This window comes from Mytilus californianus, unplaced genomic scaffold, assembly GCF_021869535.1.
Source record: "Mytilus californianus isolate M0D057914Y unplaced genomic scaffold, xbMytCali1.0.p SCAF_12, whole genome shotgun sequence".
Classification (NCBI taxonomy): Eukaryota; Metazoa; Mollusca; class Bivalvia; order Mytilida; family Mytilidae; genus Mytilus; species Mytilus californianus.
Genome location: NW_026262604.1, coordinates 3,875,531 through 3,889,194, shown reverse-complemented (window position 1 = coordinate 3,889,194; position 13,664 = coordinate 3,875,531).

Below are 13,664 nucleotides of genomic sequence, written 5' to 3'. Positions count from 1 at the left end.
TAAGGGAAAAAACATATCAAACCCCCTTTCATAAAGTTAAATCTAAAGTGACTTGTATTTTTCATACACAATAACAATTTAATCGTGTGATGCTTCCGGTCCTTCAGTTACGGTTTCTTTTGTTATGTAACAGGACAATGATAACTAACGTATATCATATGATTGATTCGTTGGGCATTGTTATACCTAAAGGTATTTGAAAAGCATCGCAAACTTTAATTTGATAGGTTAAATAGATACTATTTCCTGCAAACCTTTCCACAAAATACTATTTTAGACAGTAAAAAGTTAAATAATGCACACTTTTAGATATTCTTGTCATATTTCACACCACGGAGTGTGTCATATGTAATGAGAAATGTAAGAATAAGCTTTTCATGAAACTTATTAAAAACAGTAGAATTAAATTCATATGTTGTTCAAATGTTCATCCGTTTAATATATTTGTTGCGCTTACTTGTAGAATTACATCGTATATTGATGATAACCTGCAGACGTAAGTATGACATATTGAAATCGATATAATTGTAATTTATCCTTAACAATTGCTGCCATTATATATCAAGGAAACACAAACTAACTCATCATTTGTTTTAAATTTTTTTTGGAAAACAGATAATTTTGTCAAGTTGGCCTCAAGCTTTCGCTTCAGTATAACAGGTCAAACGTAAAAAAAGGAAGAACGTTGATATAAACATGATAAATGCAAACATTATTACTGCAAAAAAGCTTATGTACTTACGTGTTTGATTTATCTATTTTCATTCACTCTCTTGTGTTAAATATGTAAAGCGGCAAATTGAATTGTTGGTATAACATTTAAACAATTTAAGATTGGCATTGCCAAAATTCACTCTCTGGGAACAAATATTGGCATTGCAAAAATTCACTCTCTGGGAACATATTGACAGGTAAATGTAAATATGTAATATTTCAAAAGTTTTTTTTTCCCCATTTTGAGGGTATTTTTTGAAGAATCGTACGAACATAACTTTATTTTACAACTCAAATAGAAATCCGTTCAAGTTTGTTCTGAACATATTGCCCGAAGGTCACATCATTCTTGATTTTTGTATCTATGCCATTATAACTTTGACACATTTAATTCATGATATTAGCAAATACAAATTGGATACTTGAATATCACGCCTCTAAATGATAATGTAATGTATAGATTATTAATGTCATAACAGCTACAAGTAATACCAATAAAGAATATCTGTTTCACAGATGAATACTGATATGTTCCTATTGTCGTAACCACAATCATGTACCTATGTTAGCAACACGATTGCCACATAATGAACAAGATATGTTAAACCTTTTGGAACATCTGAGATCATCCCTATTGTGTAGGTTTCATGGTGCTCATTCTTTGATTGTCTATGTTGTGTTTGTATACTGGTGTTTATCTCCTACTTTTTTAGGTTTTTTTTTTTTTTTTTTTTGTTTTTTTTTTGTAACGTAAAGGTTTAAGAGTTGATAATGATAGTAATGATAAACATGTAGGTCTGAAAACATTGATGAAGATCTTCTATTTATCTTTTTTTTCTAGCTATGGTGGTCATCATGAAAACATACCCGATGAATCAAAGAAAAAAGGATGTCTAGTAATGTAGATGACATGTCAACCTGTGTTAATGTCTGCGATTAATGGCTCGAAAATTTACATGACTACTATCTTTGGTTATTTTGAAAACTGATTGACATAGTTTTACATTGTTTTCAATTTGCGTCCTCATTTTTGACCTCTATGAAGATTGGCTGTAATTGCTTATTTTAACACACCATTAAATACATTTTAAAGGATTGTCTGATTTGTTTTATATGCATTTATATTGCTCCGCAAGTATATTGTATTTTTACTTTTAAATTATTGTTTAATGCTTTCCTGATATTATACAATGTTAGTCAGTATTTACCATTTTATTGATCTAAACAGGACCAAATACAGGGAAATCATTAATATGAAACTAAACGTTTATTGTCTTATATATTTTAATTGTGAATGTAGGAATAAACTAATGTGTTAGCATTAACGATGCTAAAGGATACGTTCAGTTGGGTGTATTTTGTAATTTCAAACCATTCTTCTCTCTGAATGAACGCCATGCATCTAAAATGATCACATGGTTACCTTATTTACATTTTGATCCTAACCTTTAGAGTCCAAGGTTTTTTGCAAGTGTTGTCACTCAAGTGCATATTCGTCGAAAAACATCGTCGCCATAGCAGTGTAACGTTAGGGATAATGATAAGGTTAAGGGTTATGTAGAATTGTATGATATTCCTGTTTACTCTTCCTTTTGATGATAACTCAGACACCTTTTACTTGTTTTTACACGTTCGTTTCCTTTGTGATTTGTTATATCATTATCGCGTGTGTGCTGAATGAATGAACTACATGACACTGTTTCTATCGCAGGTACCGCGTTCCGCTTTACTTTATATTGTATGTATTGATTGTTATTGTACATTGTGGGAATGATAGGCATAAGTTCGTCTCCGTTTTCTGTTTTCTGGTTTCCTGTCAGAAATTACACATTGGCATGGTGTGAGAACCCCGTTACCATAGATGGGGACCTTTAACCAATGAAACATTCCGTAGTTCCCCAGAGGTCCCCATGGGGTATTTAAACCCCTGCATCGTCTGCATGAGTAAGATTGCGACCTGCTACCAGGAATTTTGAGTTGACTGACCTGTTGTAGAATATACCATAGCGTTGCTTTATACAAATACCTGTGTACGTTTACCCCTGTACTTAATTATATTTACTGACCTATGACTTTGACCCAAAAATTTTACTACGTCTGTCCGTTGATTTTACGCTAATGTTCACAAAGTTAAATTCTACAAAAGGTTGGTTCTCAGTTGTTCTGGTTGTTTTTTTTTTTGTTTTTTTGTTACTATATTTAAATATGTTGTTATTAAACTTTATTTGCAAGATGTAAACAGTTCTTGTCCTTTATTAAATAGCATAAAATATGTGCCTTTAGGCCATGCTACCAATAGTTATACACTGTGTTACCAACAGTTTTAGATTTTGATCACGCTACCAGTGACACATATTAAACTAGATTAGTAACTTGTTCCTCTGCACGCTATATTATTGGTGTCCGGTGGTTGAATTTGATTCTTCACTTTTAGATAGATAAATAAGTTTTATTAACTTGTGTGAAAATTTTAATTTAAAAAAATAAAAAAATAAAATTTTCAAATAAATTGAATTTAATACATTCAATATGAGTGAGCAAAATTCACTAATTCATTTCAATCATAGTTTACAAAGTTCTCGTGTCAGTTCACCTGAAGCCATACACTGGTCACCACCTGAAACAATACATTGGTCACCACCTGAAACACATGCAGCTAAAAGCGGTTCAATGTCAACTGATCCATTGAAGATTGTACAATCACAAGTAAATATTTTGTTCCAACAAATGAACATTAATAAAAATGTACAAAATTTAGGCTCTATCGAAGCACTCAGATAGAATCTTGTACAAGTATTCCAAATGTAAAGCTAAATGCACCTACCAGCATTTCAAATATACATGATACTGTCACAACCAGACAGAATGCATTCACACCTATTGCTTAAACCAGTTCGGTTAATGAAACTTTCACTCCAGGAGTACATAAGGTACCAAGTAATATTGATACAACTAAACCCCATGATACTGGTGGTAAAACAAGCAGTTCATTTTGATACAGTAGCAAATTTAAATAATAATTGATCTGGGAATATCAAGGCAATGAAACTAATACCTTGTATAAAAGATGCAGCTTTAAGTACCATAGGGGAAATTAATACCAATAGCCCACCTTTAAATGGTGATTTAGTAAGTACACTTAGCAAAAGGTTTGAGTTAAAAGAATCAAATGGAACTCTATAGAAACAAAATGGATGCTCGTATAAGAAAAAAAGGTGAGAGTTTACCTAAACTGGCCCATGATATAAAACGGATTGTCCGTTTAGCATATCCCAATGGACAACAAGATGTAAGAGATAGTCTAGCTTACATAACTTTTAGGGGAGCTTTAAATGACAAAGAATTAGCATTTGCAATTTGTCAAGGTAATGTTTAAATTTAGCTTTAAAATATGAAGCGTTTAACCGAAGTTATACATGTTATAAAAGACCAATTCTTAGACAAGTGTCCAGTGGGCAATCTCCTGAGCAGGAAACCACTGTTCAGAAGCAACACAAGAAATCTTTACAAATAAGAGAAAAGGTCAGATAGAATTTCATTATTGTGGTATGCAGAAAACATCAAAGAAATAATGAACGTTACATTGATAAAAATAGGAACCAAAGTTAAGAATATAGAAAGCATAATTCAGACAATTTCCCCAATACTACTATGTATGAAAATGAAAAATCAGGAAGAGGAATATTTCCGGATAAACAGGGAAACTGTTGAATACTTGGAATGTGGGTCAATTTTCAGTTGGTCTTAATTAATAACAACAAAGAACTCAATGTTCTTACAATTAAAAGTTATAATAGTTGTCAAAGGTATCAGGCTTATAATTTGATATGCCAGACGCGCGTTTCGTCTACATAAGACTCATCAGTGACGCTCAGATCAAAATAGTAATAAAGCCAAACAAGTATACAGTTGAAGAGCATAAACATGATGTTTTATATGTAAAGGTTGAAATTTGATCAACAAACTTTACATTGTTTATTTGACACAGGAGCCTTAATGAGTGTTCTGCACTCCAAAACCTGTTCATAACTAGAACAAGCTCAAATCATCGGAAAATGAATTAAAAATGGCTGAAGGAAGAAATGTTAGACCTCTTGGAATTATATGATTACCTAAAGTCTTGGATGAAAAAAATTTGTAGTTGCTGAAATTGATATACCTGTGATATTAGTGTATGACTCATGTTTGAAAAGAAATGTGTTATTGAAGTTCCAAACCAGTCATTTTGCAGTTTTTCTTATTAATTAGAAAATATCAATACGGCATATTTCTACTAGATGAGCAGTTAAGGCTCATAGGGCAACTAGTCTATTCAATTATTAAAATCGTTGACTACATTGTTTGACACTTGCAAATCGTCGCTGAATGAACCTGTTATTCAGTTGATGTCGTTTGTTTCTGCATATTATATATTCGTTTTTCGTTTGTTGTTTTGTACATAAATCATACCACTTGCTTTTTTGTTTGTATTGTTTGACCTATTATTATGTCAGTGGCCTTTATAGTGTTCTATTGTACGGTAACTTATAGTTGATAAAAACTACGTCATTTGGATTGTGGTTACTCGTTTTTCTCATTGGCAATTATATATGCAGTATTTTTCGATGGTTGTGTTATTGATTGATTGTTGTTCCCTTAACGTTCATGTAGCCAAAATGAACTTATACGAGATCAGGGCAGAAAAAAGTAATAAATTCAATAGGTCTGGGAAGTTGGTCGACAGTAGTGATAGGTGGGAAATGTGTATTGACACTACAAAAGAGTGTAGATACGATAGAAGTCAATTTTGCTTACAACAAGCCACCTACTGATCCCTCATAGAGGTTTTGCGATCGTGTTCAGAATAGATATATCACTGCTCCGACTCGAAACATCAAATTTGTCTTTCCCCTTAGGATCGGACGTGGCTACATATTTTTATATCAGTATGGAAAATGACGTTTCTGCAACATGCATACTCAAAACGATGAACCCTTTAACTTGCGTCATCTTGAAAATCTATTGATAGCGCAACGTGAAACTCAACATTTAGTAAAAATTTATTTAAAAATTAATAAGCAGACTTGAAAATGAAAAAAATAAAAACGCTCTGTTTAAATTTAAATACTTTACATGTAAAATCATTTGGATTCTTAAAGGGTATCAATTTACCATCGAAGTACGATCTTTGAAGATTGTTTATATCGGTACTTACATTGATTTTGTTTTGTTAAATTAAAACATAAGTAAATGTGTACTACATACAGTTATGAAAATCCATGTTCCTACATGCTGTTGATGCTATCATACACTTACATATCTTCATTGAACAAGGTTATTCAGACTGTTTATGACGTTTAAACACTACATCCGTTGGATGTATAATGAGTGACACTGTAGTCTAGGATAACATGATTTATTGTTTTTGCCTGGGATCAAACTTCGAGTATTCTTAGATCGATACTTTGAGTCTCTTGTCTTTTAGTTGTTATTTTGTTCAAAGTGCCAATCTGATCGATGAGTCAAGCCAATTCCTACTTTTGTTGCGCTTATACATCACCGTCCCATGTTAGGATGGGCTAAGCACTTACACATATAATTTGGCCGGTAGCATATGTACCTGTCCAAAGTCAACAGCCTGCAAGATTTCAGTGGTTGTCGTTTTTTGCTGTCTGATATATAACATTAAATACATATTTATGGTTTTTCGTTTATTGTTTTATCCTAAACCAGTCAGTTGGTTTTACCGTTTGAATTGTTCACATGTTGTCATATCAGGGCTTATTCGATGGTGTTGGTTTTTCTCATTATTTAAGGCCGTGTATTGACCTGAAGTTGTCTTAATTAACGTCATGTAGACCCTAAGGAACAGCTGTATTACTAGCAACCATACCACATCATGATCAGTTTATATTGAGATATTTCGTGACGACCGAACAAATGGACTGATGACGGATAAAAAAAAATACATTCAAAATGCTACCTAAATGCCAGACTGATATTTCAATTGATTTAATTTATCATTAAACTAGATATGGACGATGCCCACTTTGCTCTGCCATATGCTTGAGTAGTTTTTCCACCTACTTTAGAGTTGAAAAACAGTGATGTCGAAGTACAAAATGGATTGGTTGTGCTGTCTGTAAGACAAACATGATGCCTCCACCTGACCATAAGAAATTATACATTTAACACTATGAACACGATTACTGAAAATCTATCTTTTATTTTTATTCTGAATACAAAAAAGGACAAAATCAAAATACCTGGCATTTGGAGAATATTTAAAAATCCATTGGACATGGACACATTGAATGTGTAGAAGCAACTTACAAAATATCAAAGCTGTAGCTCAAAAACTATAGGAGGAGATAGCCGGACATATCATGTATCTTCGGATGAACGGACGGACGGACAGGGGTAAATTAATATGCCCTTCGACATTTTGACGCAGGGCATAAAAAAGAATGTAAAAATTAAGATGTCCTCATCAAATATGGTTATATTGTTCAAAATTTCATGTAAATTCTGGAAAAAACATATCTATAATGAATCCGGATGTACAATGTGTAAGTTGGAACATGGAATTCCCTATGCCACATTCAAAAAATATACACTAGATAAAGGTAGAAATTATGCCTTGCAAAAAGTCACTCATTCACTGAATATCAATTTCTTTATAAAAGCGTTTAAACGGCCATTTTGTCATCGCATACCACCTTCGTGTAAGTTATCCTGGCGTATCTACTGATGCATACATGTGTCCTCAGATAAATACTTTGGAATTGGACGAAGTGTTGTAACTGGAGTTCAAAATCTGGATCACTGATAAGGTATTGTGCTATCTTAGTCAGTGTTTGGAATATCCTTTAACAGGTAAGTAAATTATTCAAGGTGCCAATGACGTCGCAGATTATTATTACGGAAAGGTAAATGGGCAACATTTTACGGATAAATATCTACAGACTCAACCATGTATACCGGTGAAAAGTTCCTTTTTTTAGAATTTTTCTACAAAACCATTTTGCTTTTGTTCTGAGTATACCATATTTAAAGCTTTAGGTAATTCGTATTCAAGGTAAATAATTAATTACAGAAAAATACATATAGTTAACATCATAGACACAGATACCTATTAATATCGACAATTAAATTTTGATTTATAATATAGTTCAACCCATCGACAAGTATAAAATTCAAAATAAAAATAACCTTTCATACCATGATTATTGATGACCAGATTCCGGGATTACACTTACAAAAAAAAGGCACTACTATCTATATTGAACAAAGACCCCCTTCAAAGGCCAAGAAAGAAAAGGGAAAAAGAAAATAAATAAATGAAATAAAACAAATGTATAATAAATCATCAGAATAATTAAAGTAATATGATAAGTTTGGAAAAAATGAGAGAAAAGACAGCATTTTATTTTAGCTGTTTTAAGTAATGAATTCCGGAATATTGGGTTTCTTGTAAGAGAATCCCTACTGTTTAAGCGAATAAAACACCAAGTGAAAATAAAGCGTTGTGTAACTTAAAAGTGTAAAAACTCATTGCAGCTTATAATTTGGTAACAAAATACTACCGACCTATAACATCTGTTAAAAGACAACTAACACTTGAAATTTTCCTCTAAACAAATGTCTGCGAAGCACATTTAATATATCTCTACATAAACCAGAGTGAATGTCTTGCAAACCTAAGTAATGGAAAGCATAGTTACATTATTGTATCATTAGAAACTATGTTTCACTGTATATGATTAAAAGATTGATTTACTGGTGTTTGACGCAACTTTCAGCACTATTGGATATTTCCTATTGGTCAGTTTTGATTGGTTAAGTAAGCCAGAGTGCCTGCAGAGATCGATGGACCTTCTGCAAGAAAGTTCTTTTTATAACACTTTTTTGTCATTCACAAGTCTACAGAGGGGGTCATCAACCTTAAGATACCAGACTTATAATTTATTGTACAAGACCCAAGTTTCGACAGTATATGGCTTATGATAAAACTTTGGCAACACCTTTTGAAAGATTACTGAAAAGCCTAAATTATATTTTATAAATTTGTTCATTTAATATTGTGTACGAAAGCTTTAGATGATGATGATGATTCACTGGTTATGTCTACTGCCTGTCATTGTGGTTGCACTTGATGACATTCCAATGGTTTAAGTGAAGAACACTGGTAATGGAGGATTCAATGGGCACTTCATGTTCAACCTGACTGAAGATTTAGTCGGATGGAAAATTCAGCTTGATTTTTCTAAGGCAGTCACTGGATTAAAGGTATGCTGACATATGTTTTTCTTTTTTATTTTAGTGGTTGTCTTATATTCGTTTGCCACACGGTATATTTTATTCATAACTACTTATTTTACTATCGTTATTCTATTGTTTATTTATACACTGATAAACAATTAGTGAAAATATACTGCTGTTAATAATCAAGTGAAAAGAAGAAGAATACGGACGAAACCAAATAGATATTCAAACTCATAAGTCGATAACAAAATGACAACGCCATTGCAAAAACAAAAAAAAGACAAAAAGACAAACAACAGTATACAAACCACAACATAAAAACTTAAAACTGAACAACAAAAACCGAGTCAACTTGTAAACACGTTTAAAGAATGCCTAAATCCGCAATTTTTAGATATTCTAAAAATTTTAAGTATTTATCCAAAAAGTGTAACGTGAAATTATAGAACAATATTGGCGATAATAACATGTATTCTACTGATTTATACCTTACTGTGTCGATTATTCGATTTTGACTTTTATACTTTTTTTTATATTAAATGCAGTATTGTATGGTCCAATTTCATGAACATTTTTACCTTGATTCGAGAGATCACCAATTAACTTACCTCTAACATTTGTCCAAATTGCGCTGGTATGTATTTGTGTTTATGAAATATCTTTGTGTTGTTGTTTTGAACAAATTAAACACTATTTATAAAAGAACCAAATGAAAAAAATATTAAAAATTATACATGTAAATCAATATATATATGTATAAATTCTGAATGAGAACCACAGGCAAACAGAGACAAAAACAATTTCCAACTTTGTCAAAGAAGACAGACAGAAGATAGCAAATGGATAATCAAATTCATAAGTCGAGGACAAACTGACAACTACATGACCCAAAAAGTTGAACAACGACTAAAAGACAAAACACTGTCTACAAAACACAACATAGAAAAGTAAGCAACATAAACCTTACCATAAACAGGGGTGATCTCAGATGGTCATACAGTACATACAATAACATCTCAATATAGTTCATACCAAATTTTTTTCTAGCTCATGTCCAGTTATTCCAGCCACTTGTTCACATGATTTCCTAGATATGAAATATCCGAATCCACACGTATTGTAAGGTGCGTTAGTGGGAGGTCCTGGACAAAACGATGAATACGATGACGTACGGACAGATTACGTTCGCAACGAGGTTGCACTTGATTATAATGCTGATTTCGAAGGAGCAGTGGCAGGTAACGATTTAAGTTAAGATATGACAGAATATCATATTATTACTGCCTAAAAGTATTGTATTCGTATCTCTGTCCCCTTGGAGTTTTATCTGTACACAATTTTGTTTTTATAGTTTTGTGTGTTGATTTCATATATACTTGTCTTTATAAAAATAAGAAAATGTGGTAAAATTGCCAATTAGAATATTCCCCACCAGAGACCAAATGGCATAGACGTTTACAACTATAGGTCACCGTACGGCCTTCGGCAATGAGCAAAACCCATACCGCATTGTCAGCTATAAAAGGCTCCGAAATGACAAATATTAAACAATACAAACGAGAAAACTAACGGCCTGATCTATGTGAAAAAAACAATGAACAAAAAAACAAATGTGATCTACATCAACAAATGACCACTGAATTACAGGCTCTAGACTTGGGACATAACAGTATAATATATGAACAAACTATAAAAATCAGTTGAAAAAGGCTTAACTGATCAGATCGATACAAAGCAGAAAAATAAGTAACAAAAACACACACCGGACATGGCAGGGCATTTATACATCCCTACGAAAATTAAACTAGTTAAAAGTCAATAACAACTAATAAAAAATCATGTATGTGAGACTGTCTTTGTTTTTCTGGTGGTAGCATTGTTGTTACCATTTAATAAATGTATCCCAATTGTTTGAGTTTAGCATAATAAACAACCACCAGTATAGTAGATGTGCCTGTTTTGTCGCGAAAGATTTTAGTTCTGCCTGTATTGAATACTTTCAACCCATGAAGTCGTTTAGATGTTGTCAGCTGATAATATATTTGCACAGTCTTTCTCGTAGTAGCATTTCTATTTGCATTTTAAAAAATCTTTATCGTTCAACCAAGTAGTCCTGATAAGTCCCCTGATAAACACCAGGAAAGTAGAAGTGCTCTGTTCTATTCTGGTTCACCTTCTCTCTCTTTTATGGTCTTATTCAGTATGTCCAACATACTTTAGTTATCTCAATGTGCTAAGTTAGGTGTTGAGTAATATAGGAAAGATAATCATGTTCAAATACCGGAACAAAAAACCAAAACGAGATACACACAATCAACATCAGCAATATTAAAGAAAAAATGGATACAAAAAAGGAACAACAGAAAATCGAACTTTCATGGATCAAATTTTCAAGTAGTACTTTTATGTTCACATAACCTGTAATTCATTACAATCAATAACAAAGGAATAAAGCAAACAGAAGATGACAATTTTCATCAAATGGAAGTCCAAATTAGCTTCAATATTTCACTTGATAATATCACGATTAATGCGTCACACACATATTTCATTGTTGATTAACTTTAGTTGTCTTTATGATATTCCTTATAGTCAATGTCAATATATCTTTGTACATTATATACCCCTAGGAAATATAGAACTGTATCATGTATCGTCAATTTCCAAATAATTGAAACACAGCATCAATACCTTAACTTCATTAAAAGCAAGAATTTTGAGAAGCACATGAAGACAAAATTGTCTGTATTGATATATTTCAAGTGTTAAAAATAATTTTGTAAGAAGTTTAAAAAGTTATGATGTTAAACTAATTCCATTTTTTTTTTTCTTTATAGGTCTTAATTTATTACACATAAGAAATATTCTACACTGAAAATTGTCTTTAGTTCAAAATGAAAAAAATTATCCTTTACACCAGTTGCCTTTTTGTTATGTCAATAAAAGTAAATAGAAACCAAACTAACTAGGTAAACATCAATGCAGCAAACCAAAACGACACCAGGAGGTCAATGTTCGACCATTATTGATGTTATTGTGTCCACATTATACCTCTCCATTAGTTTATACTTCGAATTTCACATATGTCCCTTATGTTGTAGATCAGGTCAATTCCAAAAAAATTGGCACGTCAACAAAACAGAGTAGAGCTTCCTTTATTTTTAAGATTTGGAAAAAATCAATATGATGTTACTGAGTCTTTAACATAATCCAAATATTCACTAACACGCGTTTCTTAAGAACTATGCGAATATATAAAGGATAGAAAATATAATTTTTTCATCATAATAATAAACATGGCAATTGTTATTCCGTTCGCTTGTGGTTAACTAACCCGCATGTTTTGCCTTGCAATTGGCCACCAATGCATCCCTTAAACAGTTGTTGAAAGTGTTTTTAACTTGCAAAAAGCTTGGTACTCTCTCTCCACACGAAGCATCGGAGTTCACATTGTAACCGGACGTGGTTGCGAATTGATACATGCCGCATCGTAAAACATACTCCCCACTTTTGCAAGAGTTTGACTGCCCGTCGAAAGAAGACTAAGAAGACAATATACGTATATGAGTCTCACCTTGGGTACGTTGATAAATGAATGGTAATACACATATATCAGTCTTCTTTCATTTGAAAAGAAAAGGTATGGGTTTCTGTTCACGTCACACAATGTTCAATACGCAAAGACAACAACGTTTTTTTCAACAACATGGACTATTAATTTAGGCAACAATAATCGATGTTTAAATCTCATAAATGAAATAATACAATACAAATCAAGGTAACAAACAAAAACTGAGAGCATTGTAAGACCCAAAAGAAACAGGACCGGGTCTGTCGGAAGGGTTTGTGTCTCCTGCTATGCATGTTATCAACCACCAAGAAAATCCACAATGACTAGAAATGTCTCAATCATTAGTAATCAATGGTTTTGAACCATTTCCAAAAGTCGATACAATCGTGTGGTGATATATAATATAAAAAAAAGTGTTGCTTATAACGATTTATGCTACAAACATTTGATCACATGTTAAAGGACCCTTTAGTTCTCTTATTTCTCTTAAAATTATAATTTTTACAAGCTCTTAGGTACTATTTTTTGTGGTGCATTAGAATAGGAATAACAGAACTGTATTTGAAAAGTTGCCACCAGCCATTGGGACTTGACGGCCGCAAATATCCGTTTTAATGTTTTCGTTTTGTCCTTGGACATGTTGGAGGATAGTTGTCTTATTTTTTCATCATTCCCAATCTATGATATTTTCTCGGTGGTATCTTGTATTACCCTCTGGTCTCATCATGCTTATTTTGCTTTGTATTACAGAAAAAGAGTGTCGAAAGATACCAAAGGGATATTCAAACTCATAAGTCAAAAACAAACTGTCAATGCCATGCCAAAAAAAAAAAACGACAAAGAGAAAAACAACAGTACACAGTACAACACAGAAAACTAAAATTGAGCAACATACTTCATAATTACAACTGAGCATGTGCTTACATTAACGATAGGGCTTTGTAGGTACCAACATTGTGATTGTATATGTCTTTCCTACAATCAGACCTTTGTTTTACTGTAAGAATGTCTTTACTATAATCATATCTTTGTTTTACTGTAATTATTATCTAAGGCGAATAACATCAACCAGATGTTATCGATTTGGTTTATTTTTATTCCTTCTGGGATCACAATGCATTTCAACAAAACTTTA